This window comes from Homalodisca vitripennis, chromosome 2 (assembly GCF_021130785.1).
Source record: "Homalodisca vitripennis isolate AUS2020 chromosome 2, UT_GWSS_2.1, whole genome shotgun sequence".
In the NCBI taxonomy this organism is placed as follows: Eukaryota; Metazoa; Arthropoda; class Insecta; order Hemiptera; family Cicadellidae; genus Homalodisca; species Homalodisca vitripennis.
Window position 1 is genome coordinate 180,032,445 of NC_060208.1, and position 15,868 is coordinate 180,048,312.

Genomic DNA, 15,868 nt, shown 5'->3' on the forward strand with positions numbered 1-15,868 from the left:
ATAAGAGGAAATAATTAAATAGTAATTTATAAAAATTTTCAGTTATTCAGATAATTATTATTAAGTTCCAAATAATAATAACATGATACATGTTAAAAATTATTTGTTGATTATCGATAATTTATAAAGAGATTTCGAATAGGGATATTTTTCGTAGTTACGTGTTGGAACAACATGTATACTACGTTTCGAAGATATCCGTCCTCTTCTTCTGTTGTTAAATACATAAGGTTAAGTATGTTCTAACACAATAAGCGATGAATTCTACAATGACAAGTTTAAGTAAACATGTTATCCTTTGACGTTTTTTATTCTTTTTTAATGTAATCATACAGAGTGGGCCTGAAATCCACAAGGGCTTTTGGAAACCCTCCCCCCCACTGAGTAATAAAGAGGTTTTAATTTTCAGTAAACTTTACCAAATACTAGGAGCTTGAAAAAGTGCTGAACGTTTTAAATGTAAGTTGTTACATAGCCATTTACTAGTGCTCTAAAGTGCTATTTCCTCTTGCATTGTGCTGTGGAAAAAAGTGCAGAGCAGCCTTCTTACACTGTCAAAAAGTCTAAATATCACACATAAAAGTGGAGATTTCATGAACGAGTAGTTGCATTTAGAATATTTGGCACTTCATCAACAGTTTCATTACCTCTGATTCCATTGGAGTCTTTAGTTCAACAAACTAAATGTAGAGTTAACCTAACTTGGACACTGGACTATTATTGGCATGATATCAAAAGAGGGCAGAGGTTATAACAGCCTGACTGCCTGTGAATAGATTGTGTAAAGCCTTTTTGTTTTTGGCTTCAATACCAAGATTTTCATAAGAATGAAAAAGATTTACATAGGAAGATAGTAACAGAGACCAGCAGTGTTTCCCTCGAATTAACCCGCCGGACGCCATGTGTGTTTTGGATCTGTATAACAATCCAGGTCACAGAGAGGGAGTTATCCGTCCATTGTGTCATTTCTTTCAGGAATGCATATCTCAAATGGTCTACTGAAGGGTCTGGTCTCATGTGGTCTGATGGCATGCCGAAAATCCCATCGGGAATAATCCTGATATGTCCATGATAAGCATGAAGTATACCATACTTTTTCACGTTGGACTATTTCTAGCTAATGGCAGCCATGATGTAAAAGTTTGTGACCTTCCCATTTTACCGCAAGCAGAATTTCACAATACTTCATTTGAATATAAAATATATGCCACGGATATGACGACATCTAACAGTCCAAACGGGCTTTGTGTATTTACATTCTTACATAAATAGCCCGAATGCTTAGCAGGAAAGTTCTTGGAAGTACCTAGAATCCGATTGGCTCATTTTATCAGCAATTGCACTAAACCGTATAGTTACTGTTTGTAGAATTAGTTGAATTCGCATACTGTGTTTTGGTGTTTGCAATGTATTCTTGCCTAATTCAAATATTTTACCAACTAGCAATAAAGGCTGTTGTGGTTAAACACAACGGTCTATAGATAATGGGTTTACCCTAATCATTAAAACCGGTGATTGATATTGATTTGCCAAATCCGCGTACATTAATTAGCTGCTACCAATTTGGAACACACGCAAGCAAGTCATCCATTAGGATTATCTTGAGTTACTGCAAAGGTTACGCCAGAAGGAGTTTGTTTCTCTGCTTCCATCTTTGTATCGGCTCGACTCCCGCGTCGTCCGGTCCTTTCTTTTTAAAGACCACTGATCCTCATGCGGTCCATGATCACCAGGGCACATATTTCATTGCAGAACCACTCGATTTAAAAATATAAAATAAACATTTTGTGGTGCTTTCTTTGTCTTATTCATAGTTAACTAAAAACCACAGATGTAAATTGAATGTAATTTTTTGACTCTCTTATTTTTAGGCACCTCTTCATATCCATCCATTATATCCACCCACTACTGGCTCCCGATATGGGCAAAGTTCGTTCTAACCATATTTCTGAGTTATAAAGCTCTAATGTAAGAATTTTCCCTAAAATTGTCCACATATCAAAGCAACAACCTAAGGTTATATTGCATAGGTGTGTGCTAGACATTCGGATCCACCATCTCAACCTCTCAGCTGTAAGCAGCTCACCATCACACTAGTAAAGTCAAACATCTCATTTTCAATAATTTTGAGGCTTCAAATTGGTCAGCTTAAGTAAGGCCAGTAAGAACGCACTGGCCTTCTACATGTAAGATAGTTTTGTGCCATATGTAATACGTGGGTTACAGCCACAAATTTGTCATACGGTGACTCTAGTCAACAATACTCTTTCACGAAAGCGAATCTGATAGCTGTCTATTGAGAAGTTTTTTCAATATACCCGTATATACCATGGACAATATCTTTCACCCCAAAACCAAATGTAATAAGACGACAATATCTTATTTTCATATTATTTATAAAGTTGCATATTGAGAGCTGTATTCTATAAATGCGTCAATCATAAAATAATTTCACGTGGAAAATGTAATTTAATTTGAATAGGAAATATTTCGTTTTTCATTTGTTCATCAACAATCATTATTGCCCCTACTTTTCCGCAATCGTTAGCAGATATGTGGAGGCCTTCTAAGATGCGTTAATAATTTAAATTGGTCCTTTAACTCAAAGAACGTTAATTAAAGAAACGTAAAATCAAGTATTATGTGAATAATCTATAGGTATTTACTTTTTATAATTTTAGCAATGGTTTCTAACAGATGTTCTAAATGTTCAGATAAAAATAACACGCACAAATTGTGTAAGTAGGTTTAACTGCCCTGTTGTCCGCAATCACGACAGTGACCATTTTATCAATCATAAAGTGATACGGGCTCCAATATGTACAATATGTATCATTCTGTGACACAATATGTATCATTCCGTGACAAACTGTGTATTAGTATCAAAGCAAATACTGCAAAATCATACAAGTTAGTTGTAAATGTAAGCAAATATCACATGCTTGAATTTAACGTCGCGTTTATGGTTGTAATATTAGTCAATAGTTAAAGATTTGTCATGAGTTATTGGAGTTAATTTCCATTTCTCCTCAACCTAGTTGGCAGCGATCCAGTCCTACCTATGTAAATGTGTCTAGTTGGTTTGTGTCAGTAGATACACATCGACAACAATCTGGTTAGAGTCTAATTTACGATATAACGGTATCGATAGAGTTCTTCAGACTGTTATTTCTTTCTTAATTGTCACTTGTTTCTTTTGGCTTTTGGAATTTAGTCCCAATTGTTGAGCTGTAGTAGTTTATAAAAGCAGTTTATAGTTGATGATAACGAATGTATCGCCGACGTGTTTGGTGAAGGGTCCAGGATGAGAGCCGTCTGTCGCTCCTTAAACCAACTGAAACGTGGAATAAATTCCCCTGACAATACATATTATATTACTGGAAACTTTAATACTGTATCAGATTTCATGTTATACCCTTTTAGATTTAGAAACTAAAATCAAAAGATACACATTGAAATGTTATAGATTTACTTTGCTTTAGCCTACTCAAGTCTATTACCATCACTTAAAGCCCTGAGGCGGTTAGGTTCAGTAACGGCCTAGCGATAGGCTTAAGCTATTCATCATAGTACTTTGAACTTGCTTGAGATTGAAATTAATTTAGAGACGTATTTAGTCGTTAAGTCAGAAGTCCTTTAATTTATGGACGACTGATATCATTACAATTTGTAAATATATAATTATTCGTTAATTTAAATATGGCGTTATTAACATAATATTTGTTTATATCAATAATATATCTAACATGTTTAAATTTCTAGAGAATTTGATTACAATTAGACCCCTTAGAAGGTACTGGAGGAGGAAAATGACTGTGATACTGATACATAATATATATTATAGAAATATGCCTTCACACGCTTTGTTAAGTAGATCACATGGGGAACATAGGGCGGTAGAAGAAAGCTTCAATCACGTCTATTTTACTATTTTCGAAAGTTTTGTATGTATTTCCTGTACATATAAATAAAGTTCCCCACCAAACTCAAATCCTGAAACGCCACTGATTTATATTTGTTGTTATGCAGAGGAAGCTTATGAATGTTCGAAATAACCACCATAAATTATTTGTATTAATAATATTATAAGTAGGAGAATTCGTAAATATGTTATGCAACAAATTTATTGGCCTATCTTTATTTACTTGAAGACAGACATAATTATTTGGCGTGGCACTTTATGAAGTTCATTTAGGTTGATTATATTATTTTATTAGTTATTTTTAGATTTTCCTTAATTAGGCAAAACAAATACTAATTTTAAAATTAATTAATTTGAAAATTATCCCTAGTTTTACTAAATATTTCACTTACTTTTTTATCGTTTGTCTTCAATAATCCGAAGTAATTAATTCTGAGTAGATAATTTATTTGCTGACTAGGCTCGAAGATTTACTACATTATTGGATATATACTTTTCACTTTTTAATGTCATATAATTTGCCTTTTTAAATACCGGGATACCAAACTGTCAACGTATAGGATATTATTTTGGAGTCTAATAAACGTCTGTATACGGTATTAACCTCGGTTTATTATGTTTCCAGGTTTTTCCGTTCTTACCGCTCTGCTATGTTTTTACATTCTTCTGCGCACTTAAAACTTCTCACAATTATTTACACTTATCCTAAAATTTTTAGAATTCTTAAATATTATCGGTCTTCCAGTAACACATTGAAGACTAATTTATGTAATACAGTGAGATATTGTCTACTATCGCAATACCTTATTTGTCCAGCAGCTAAATCACCATATATAAATATTTCAAAACATGATTAGTGGTTAGTAATAATATGTTATAAATATTTACTGCCTTCCAGATCTTTAAGGTTAAAATCACTTTTGAATTTTATCTCCATTGGTGTATGATTTTAACTTTAAATGTTTAGATGAAATAAAAGCTAACTCTTGGTAAAAAAGCGTAGTACAGTGGCACATAAATATACTGTGTTCCCACTCAAACAGACAGGTCGATTAGGTAAAGGGCGTCGAGCATTCGCTGACTAGTCTGCAGCTATGAAATCTCGGAGCTTAGGATCTCAGCAGGCTGCGGCATGAAGCAGCGGGGTCTCCTCGGTCGTGTGTGGGCGGCGTAATACACCGTCTGTCACCGAGAATGGCAATATAGGGATCTTACAAGTTGGAATTCGAAGGACGGAGGTGGATGGAGCATTCAGTGGTTTTCTATTCTAAAATGTTGAAACCACTGAAATCCTCTTTATTCTAGTCGTGCAAGATAAAAGATATCGATACATCGGAGTATCGGAGGACCCATAAAATGTCTTTCCGAAAGTCAGGGTAACTTTTACCTGATTAATAACAATATAGGAACAATTGAAGCGAACAAGGAGACTCTTAACGCAGCAAAGGACCTAAAGCATACGCAATGAGGTTTATTTGTTAGTCCGTCTGTGCAATATGATATAATAACTCGTGATAAAAAAGTCCTAGATACTTGAAAAATGGTTCATGGGTTCCTCTTTGCCCAAGGAAGAACTTAATTGATATTGGGGTAGAAAGGTCAAAGAGCAGGAAAGTTACAGTCCGAGAATATCGTTAATCCAGTGAAAAGGTTACCGATACTTCCGGAAAGACTTCTTTATCGTTTTGTGGATCCCTCGATACTCCGATGTATCGATTTATTGTTTTTTTTACTTATGCTCTACTAGAATATCTGTTAGGGCAAATATCCTAGTATGGATTTAAAATTCTAATATGTGATACGAATAATACAGTATTTCACTCGAATGTACGAGTGAAACACAAAATATTTGCTAGCTATGTTTTATACCGTTAGTCACAAATATAATTTTATCGGTGGAATTTAAATTCCATCGGAATTAAATTAAATTAAATCGGAGGGATGTATTGTTTAAAGGGATAGCAAGAATATTGTGAAAAATTACCTAACACGTCACTTATTTTTATATATCATACATCATTTGGCTGAGCGTCAGCAAAGCATTACAACCCACGAGAAAGGATACAGTAGGGAGGAAGAAACATTAAAACCTCAACTCCGAGTTTAACCAATTACCAAATCCCTCTTAACCCCGAATTTAAGGCTCTTACATTAGGGGCGTGGGGGGCGAGCCGAAGGCGAGTTGAATATATATTCTATAAGTAGTTATGGCACAATAAATGGAATACTACTATAGTAACATTACAATTAGATTATATATGTGCAATAAGCGAACACTCAGAAGTTGTCAATGTCCATTACGAAGTCAAGACATTCCAGTTGTTTTGATCCTCTGGCAGTAATCCGGTTTTAACCAGAAAAGCACGTCGCCCATAAACCAGTTACACCCATTAAAGATAATAAGTCAATGACCTCTTACTTCAATCAGGATTAAGTATTATGTTTTGTCGGCAATTTTATACAAACTGTTCTTTTTGCGCTTTCGAAACAAAACAAAAACAACTCGTGACACAAAACAAAATAACCTTCGCCGACCCTAGCCTTTTCTATTAGTTTAACCATCCTAATCTGTAAATCTGCGTTCACCTTATTGAAATATTGTATAAAATATTTTTATTCAAATTTAAACTATACGAATATTTGTTTTACTACAAAAATCTTAACAAATCCTTTCACGTATAGGTATTTGGTAAGCTGATTTGTAAATATTTAATGAATCAAGAACATCAAAACGAAACTTCAAAGGTAGTACAAGGAAATTTGATGTATTTAACAAGTCAGGTCAGTACGAGCAGTACGATCAACATGTATTTGGAATGCATTGTAACAAATATTCGAGTTTATAATATTTTAAATGATTTTATGCAGTTTATAGGCCAAACATTAATAATTAATCTACTGTTTAAATATTCCTAGCGCTACAGTAATTTCGATCAATATAGTATCTTTTTTTCGACACCTATAGAAACAAAATATTTACTAGTGTCGCATTTTACAAATAATTAATTAAAATTTAATTACCATATATGTAGCATATAAAATGTATTAACCAGAGGTAATGAGAAAGCAATGTCATTACTGACAATTAAATTTATATTAAATGAACATTTTGTTTGGAAAATGTCTTTCAGAGAAGGGTTTTGATAAAGTAAAAAGTAATCACGGCCCAGCAGAACAAACTTGGACTGAAGCGGTTACGTCGCTGAGTTCTATTGGCCGCCGCGGGGACTTCAGATAAACTTTCACTGCCAGAGCCATCGGCGTGGCACAGCCTGTTGTTTGTTGATTCTACTTTCAGACGAAGTTAAGCCTTAACTTTCCGCAAAATTTAATCCTGATTTTAATATTTGATACGAATAACTCTTATACTGGATTACACAAGCATTCTTTAATTAAAGGTTATTTAAATGCACAGTTTTTATTTAGAATTAAATATATTTTTAGTATACGTACAATCTTTACAAAGTTAATTCAAACTAAATGAATTACTTACAATACATACTCGAAGTAAACAGGATTTTATTAACAGACTTTGTAAATAGATCATTAAAACATTCTTAAATGGGCAGTCTGTCTCTACGCAGGTAGAATTTTTCTATTCCACTTTAAGTAATTACAAAACTAAATTGGATTAAAAAGGTCAAAACAATGACGTGGTATGAAAATTTAAAATATTACAAAGTTGGGCTTATTACGCAGTTTGAGTTTGATACAGCATTATTGTAGGCCCTATTGTAATAAATTTGGATGGCAACATAGAAATGTTTCAACGTAGAATAAGTCATAATTAGTGAGCAGAAGAGGGTTCCAAAAGTGATTGGTTAACTTTCGTTCACATTAAAAACTATGCTGGATTGGGCATAGAATAGAATGTTCATTATAGTTGTGAAACTTAACTTAGCATGAAGTAATAATATTGTCTAAAAGTTGAACAATCAGATTAGCTTTCGCGTTAGTTATGACATTTAATAAAATAATTCTTAAATAGCATAACTACTCTCATGTATTATTAAAAAACAACTTGCTGTGGTAATTACAATACATAAATTCCAATGTTTATCCTAATAAACAAAAAGTGCCCGATATAATTAAATTATTTAACGTTGTAGGTAAGTAAATTCCAATAAAAAAACTAAAAAAAACTAAACACGAATGTCATGTCCGACGAAATTTAGAATTTATATCTGGCTTTGCAAAAAATACATATGCAACGAAGTTCCTTCTGTTTAGCTTGTTTTCACCAAGCGCAACGGACATCCCAAACGAGCTGCTCAAACAGAAACAATCCGATACAGAATCAAAGGTAAAGTTAACAAGTCGAGCGTTACCACTTTGACGACGCGACGTCAAGGCTGTATGGCTTGTTTTCACAGAGGGTATCGGAAATCCCAAACGAGCTGCTCAAACAGAAACAATCCGATACAGAATCAAAGATAAAGTTAACAAGTCGAGCGTTACCACTTTGACAACGCGACGTCAAGGCTGTTTGGCTTGTTTTCACAGAGGATATCGGAAATCCCAAACGAGCTGCTCAAACAGAAACAATCCGATACAGAATCAAAGGTAAAGTTAACAAGTCGAGCGTTATCACTTTCACGAAGCGACGACAAGGCTGTTTGGCTTGTTTTAACAGAGGGTATCGGAAATCCCAAACGAGCTGCTCAAACAGAAACAATCCGATACAGAATCAAAGATAAAGTTAACAAGTCGAGCGTTACCACTTTGACAACGCGACGTCAAGGCTGTTTGGCTTGTTTTCACAGAGGATATCGGAAATCCCAAACGAGCTGCTCAAACAGAAACAATCCGATACAGAATCAAAGGTAAAGTTAACAAGTCGAGCGTTATCACTTTCACGAAGCGACGACAAGGCTGTTTGGCTTGTTTTCACAGAGGGTATCGGAAATCCCAAACGAGCTGCTCAAACAGAAACAATCCGATACAGAATCAAAGGTAAAGTTAACAAGTCGAGCGTTACCACTTTGACGACGCGACGTCAAGGCTGTTTGGCTTGTTTTCACAGAGGGTATCGGAAATCCCAAACGAGCTGCTCAAACAGAAACAATCCGATACAGAATCAAAGGTAAAGTTAACAAGTCGAGCGTTACCACTTTGACGACACGACGTCAAGGCTGTTTGGCTTGTTTTCACAGAGGGTATCGGAAATCCCAAACGAGCTGCTCAAACAGAAACAATCCGATACAGAATCAAAGGTAAAGTTAACAAGTCGAGCGTTACCACTTTGACGACGCGACGTCAAGGCTGTTTGGCTTGTTTTCACAGAGGGTATCGGAAATCCCAAACGAGCTGCTCAAACAGAAACAATCCGATACAGAATCAAAGGTAAAGTTAACAAGTCGAGCGTTACCACTTTGACGACGCGACGTCAAGGCTGTTTGGCTTGTTTTCACAGAGAGTATCGGAAATCCCAAACGAGCTGCTCAAACAGAAACAATCCGATACAGAATCAAAGGTAAAGTTAACAAGTCGAGCGTTACCACTTTGAGGACACGACGTCAAGGCTGTTTGGCTTGTTTTCACAGAGTGTATCGGAAATCCCAAACGAGCTGCTCAAACAGAAACAATCCGATACAGAATCAAAGGTAAAGTTAACAAGTCGAGCGTTACCACTTTGACGACACGACGTCAAGGCTGTTTGGCTTGTTTTCACAGAGTGTATCGGAAATCCCAAACGAGCTGCTCAAACAGAAACAATCCGATACAGAATCAAAGGTAAAGTTAACAAGTCGAGCGTTACCACTTTGACGACGCGACGTCAAGGCTGTTTGGCTTGTTTTCACAGAGGGTATCGGAAAATCCCAAACGAGCTGCTCAAACAGAAACAATCCGATACAGAATCAAAGGTAAAGTTAACAAGTCGAGCGTTACCACTTTGACGACGCGACGTCAAGGCTGTTTGGCTTGTTTTCACAGAGGGTATCGGAAATCCCAAACGAGCTGCTCAAACAGAAACAATCCGATACAGAATCAAAGGTAAAGTTAACAAGTCGAGCGTTACCACTTTGACGACGCGACGTCAAGGCTGTTTGGCTTGTTTTCACAGAGGGTATCGGAATCCCAAACGAGCTGCTCAAACAGAAACAATCCGATACAGAATCAAAGGTAAAGTTAACAAGTCGAGCGTTACCACTTTGACGACACGACGTCAAGGCTGTTTGGCTTGTTTTCACAGAGGGTATCGGAAATCCCAAACGAGCTGCTCAAACAGAAACAATCCGATACAGAATCAAAGGTAAAGTTAACAAGTCGAGCGTTACCACTTTGACGAACGCGACGTCAAGGCTGTTTGGCTTGTTTTCACAGAGGGTATCGGAAATCCCAAACGAGCTGCTCAAACAGAAACAATCCGATACAGAATCAAAGGTAAAGTTAACAAGTCGAGCGTTACCACTTTGACGAAGCGACGTCAAGGCTGTTTGGCTTGTTTTCACAGAGGGTATCGGAAATCCCAAACGAGCTGCTCAAACAGAAACAATCCGATACAGAATCAAAGGTAAAGTTAACAAGTCGAGCGTTACCACTTTGACGACACGACGTCAAGGCTGTTTGGCTTGTTTTCACAGAGGGTATCGGAAATCCCAAACGAGCTGCTCAAACAGAAACAATCCGATACAGAATCAAAGGTAAAGTTAACAAGTCGAGCGTTACCACTTTGACGACACGACGTCAAGGCTGTTTGGCTTGTTTTCACAGAGGGTATCGGAAATCCCAAACGAGCTGCTCAAACAGAAACAATCCGATACAGAATCAAAGGTAAAGTTAACAAGTCGAGCGTTACCACTTTGACGACGCGACGTCAAGGCTGTTTGGCTTGTTTTCACAGAGGGTATCGGAAATCCCAAACGAGCTGCTCAAACAGAAACAATCCGATACAGAATCAAAGGTAAAGTTAACAAGTCGAGCGTTATCACTTTCACGAAGCGACGACAAGGCTGTTTGGCTTGTTTTTAACAGAGGGTATCGGAAATCCCAAACGAGCTGCTCAAACAGAAACAATCCGATACAGAATCAAAGGTAAAGTTAACAAGTTGAGCGTTACCACTTTGACGAAGCGACGTCAAGGCTGTTTGGCTTGTTTTCACAGAGGGTATCGGAAATCCCAAACGAGCTGCTCAAACAGAAACAATCCGATACAGAATCAAAGGTAAAGTTAACAAGTCGAGCGTTACCACTTTGACGACACGACGTCAAGGCGTTGGGCTTGTTTTCACAGAGGGTATCGGATATCCCAAACGAGCTGCTCAAACAGAAACAATCCGAAAGAGAGCCAAAGGTAAAGTTAACAAGTCGAGCGTTACCACTTTGACGACACGACGTCAAGGCTGTTTGGCTTGTTTTCACAGAGGGTATCGGAAATCCCAAACGAGCTGCTCAAACAGAAACAATCCGATACAGAATCAAAGGTAAAGTTAACAATTCGAGCGTTACCACTTTGACGACGCGACGTCAAGGCTGTTTGGCTTGTTTTCACAGAGAGTATCGGAAATCCCAAACGATCTGCTCAAACAGAAACAATCCGATACAGAATGAAAGGTAAAGTTAACAAGTCGAGCGTTACCGCTTTGAGGACACGACGTCAAGGCTGTTTGGCTTGTTTTCACAGAGAGTATCGGAAATCCCAAACGATCTGCTCAAACAGAAACAATCCGATACAGAATGAAAGGTAAAGTTAACAAGTCGAGCGTTACCGCTTTGACGACGCGACGTCAAGGCTGTTTGGCTTGTTTTCACAGAGAGTATCGGAAATCCCAAACGATCTGCTCAAACAGAAACAATCCGATACAGAATGAAAGGTAAAGTTAACAAGTCGAGCGTTACCGCTTTGACGACGCGACGTCAAGGCTGTTTGGCTTGTTTTCACAGAGAGTATCGGAAATCCCAAACGATCTGCTCAAACAGAAACAATCCGATACAGAATGAAAGGTAAAGTTAACAAGTCGAGCGTTACCGCTTTGAGGACACGACGTCAAGGCGTTTGGCTTGTTTTCACAGAGTGTATCGGATATCCCAAACGAGCTGCTCAAACAGAAACAATCCGATACAGAATCAAAGGTAAAGTTAACAGGTCGAGCGTTACCGCTTTGAGGACACGACGTCAAGGCGTTTGGCTTGTTTTCACAGAGTGTATCGGATATACCAAACGAGCTGCTCAAACAGAAACAATCCAATACAGAATCAAAGGTAAAGTTAACAAGTCGAGCGTTACCACTTTGACGACGCGACGTCAAGGCTGTTTGGCTTGTTTTCACAGAGAGTATCGGAAATCCCAAACGAGCTGCTCAAACACAAACAATCCGATACAGAATCAAAGGTAAAGTTAACAAGTCGAGCGTTACCACTTTGACGACACGACGTCAAGGCTGTTTGGCTTGTTTTCACAGAGGGTATCGGAAATCCCAAACGAGCTGCTCAAACAGAAACAATCCGATACAGAATCAAAGGTAAAGTTAACAAGTCGAGCGTTACCACTTTGACGACGCGACATCAAGGCTTTTTGCGTTGTTTTAAATCCTTTGCCAGCATTTCTCGTTTCTTTCAGAAACATGGACTTTTAGTTTAGCTATCGATTGGTTTTCTCTTTTTCCACATCAAAGAGAATCTGGGTCAAATATTAAAAGTATCCAAACGTATGAGTGTATTTATTTTACTAAATAAACAATGCGAATTGTAAAAAGAGTATATTTCTACAATAACAAGAGAAAAAATTCCCGTGAGCAAGTTCTGTCGGTATCATTTTTTCTGAAAATATGACATTCCATTATTTAATAATATAAAAACAGGTGTATGTTAGGCATAATTTTATTTTTTATCTCAGACACAGGGGTCAGACCTGATGATAATCAATCAACAAACGATGTGAGATGGGTTCCAATCTTGGTTGGGTACGTTATTTTAGCACGATAAAATACACAGTGTATATCTGAGCCTAGACTAATAGTGTGGTAATTGGAATGTATATATATATATATGTACATTCATATATATATATATATATACACACAGATATATATATATATATATATATATACAATATATATATATATATATATATATATACATATATATATATACATAATATATATATACAATATATATACATATTCATACACATAAATCATTTGTCAATTTAGCTAAAAAGACGTTGGACAACTTCAAATGATATGCATTGCCTAAAATTTTTTATTGATAGACTAAACAAAATGAGTTCTATATTTTTCAGCTAAAACCTTCGGACTTTATCTGGTACTTGCATGTTTACACTCTATTAATGATGTTTCTAACTCCTATTTGGAATTAACTATGCCTTTAAAATCCTACACCATAAAAATAACTTCCTTTGTTTCTACAGCCATAGATCACGATACCTTAAAAATCAGTCTAAAGTGACAACTTTATACGGATAATGTCCCATTTATCGTTCTATAAATGTAGGTTTCTTAATATTTACTACTCGTAAAGGTGAGTACGACTGATTTTGTTGATATCCACTTATAAATCATGCTTATTGTATTAGTGTTGGTTTTACAGCGTCAATGCCACTGTGATTTAAACTGATACCATAAGATAAAGTATAGAGTATAACGGTGTTATACTGTTACGACAATATAATGTCGTTACTGTAAGGATCAAATCTTGAAGCTACAAAAGCTGATTACCCTTTTGCAATTGTGGTTTTTGTAGAAGCAGAAGGTAATCGACGTCTGTGTTGAGATAAATTAGGTTTCTTGCCAGATATATGTAAATCTTGCCTTATAATTCCAATCAATTGGATATGAATTTAATTATATGCTTTAATGGGGTAATACAGAAATACATTATTTTGAAAACTGATTAACAGCCATAAAACATTAGTAAACATTTTACTTTTACTGCATACTTCATATATATTAATGTATTTATTTGTTGAAGAATGTTTCGACTAATAACATGTAGTTTTTTTATTTTATAACATTTTAATTTTCTTATTGTTAAAACGATACCATTAGGGCTTAGATTTTTGGTTTAAAACATAGATAAAATTTATTTTATTTTATGCTACATAATTCAAATGTTACCTTAATGTATGAGCGCCCATATTATTTTATTTGTGACGCTTATGTCGTTAATCTCGGAATAAAGAATTTGAATTTGAATGATTTCTTAAGAACCGAAAACTGAAGGGTTATCAAAATTTGAAATGGATTATGAGAACTCGGACACAATGCAAAAAATGTAAGAATTCTTTATAACAAAATAATTATTATATATAATAAAGGATTATTTTTTCAGTAAAAAATCGTTATTTGTTGAATTTTGTTATCTTTAAGTTTGAAAATCATGTGGAAAATATTATAAGTTCATTGACTTTTCAGATAAGTGCAGAAGTCATGCATTTAAACTTTCATACCGAAATCAATCTAAATAGATTGGGCCTATAAAAAATAATTCGTAGTTTAAAATACAACTTATTCTGCTTTAAAACTTTAAGAGGAGGTTTGTATGAATATGCAATGAAGCAACTTTATTGTTGTGTGATTAGGTGTGTAGTTTAATCGAATTTACTCAGTTTCAGTAAAACAATGCCTTATACAGGTGTAGTTGGTCTCTTATATTTCATTATAATGTCAATGAATACAGATTTTTTATTACAGATTTTCTGGTTTAATAACTAGTAATGCACAACTTGCGTCAGGTGTCCAGTGTCAATTTTAACTTTTCAAGTAATAAAATCCGACAGGTTGGTAATAACAAATATTGAAGTTTCTTTTAATGCGTTTAAAGTTTCATCCCTCTTCTTCATAATGTAGAGATGAGGCAGCAGCAATATTGAAAAGGATCTTCAGTAAAATGCACCGATAATGCTAAGTATTAACTTACAGATCTTGATAGCGTAACGCCAACTATATTCACTAATACATTATTAAATACCTTTTTGTAAACAGAAATGTTTTTCTAAAGCTTTATAGGAGTAGGATTTACAAAGGCATTTATAACAGTAATTTGTTTTCTGGCATCTAAACTAAAATATCTTGTCAAGACAAAAAAAAATAGTCCAATAAAAAAAACGTTAATCGAACCACCATCCTTAAAGTAAAGACTTTCATCCTTCACGAGGAAAATTAATAAATAAATGCGGAGCATAAAACTGGAGGACGGGAGTGAAAGGATGTGAAAGTAGTGAAATTTAGTGTTAGCGAATATAGCTTAAAATACCGTTTAAAAGAATGCCAACGTTTCAATAAAATCAAATAGACATATGGCCTCAATTTTCGCCATCGATAAAACTATAAAGGCGAAGCTCAGAGGATTAACTCAAATTTGCTCCAACAAACCGGCCACATCCAATAACCATTTGTGTAGGCCATTTCAGTAAATTCTCATATTAGTGAGAGCGCCTCTGCATATCCCAAATGTATGGGGAAGGATTATAATAAATTTCTAACTGCTATTTGAATCTCATAATGTTTCATTGTTGCTTACACCACATCTTCAATTTGATCGTATAATAATCTTGATATACTTTTTAATCAACCGATTCCCGCTGGGAAATGTATTGCTCTTCCTTTCCTTGCATTTAGAGCATTTTGCGATTGACTGTGTGTATGCGCGCGTGCGTGTGTGTGTTTTCCACGGACCTTTATCGGACGTTTTTAACCAACTTTTTTTGAGTAATTTTAATTTTTCACTGTACACATATGGAATATTTCTATAGAAATTTAAATTAAGTTCTTGAACTGTTCATAATCTATCAAATACAAATACAGTTTTTATAAGATTTAAAATGGATCTCAAGGTAGTTTTTAATCAATCTTAAAATGTTAAGAACCTTCTAAAATACAAGGGGAGAGGTGCGTGTTTACTTCTCATTCATTTACGTTTGAAGACACAACACAGTTGCACAATTCTGATAGTGAATTGTTAATTGTATTAGGCTGTATCTGAAAG

General features: G+C 35.5%; 1 protein-coding gene across 1 annotated transcript in view; it reads left to right on the forward strand.

The window, feature by feature from the left end:
- Nucleotides 1–15,868, forward strand: part of LOC124355116 (protein espinas-like) — a 360,974-nt gene that overhangs the window by 127,945 nt on the left and 217,161 nt on the right. The gene's annotated exons all lie outside the window — the stretch shown is intronic.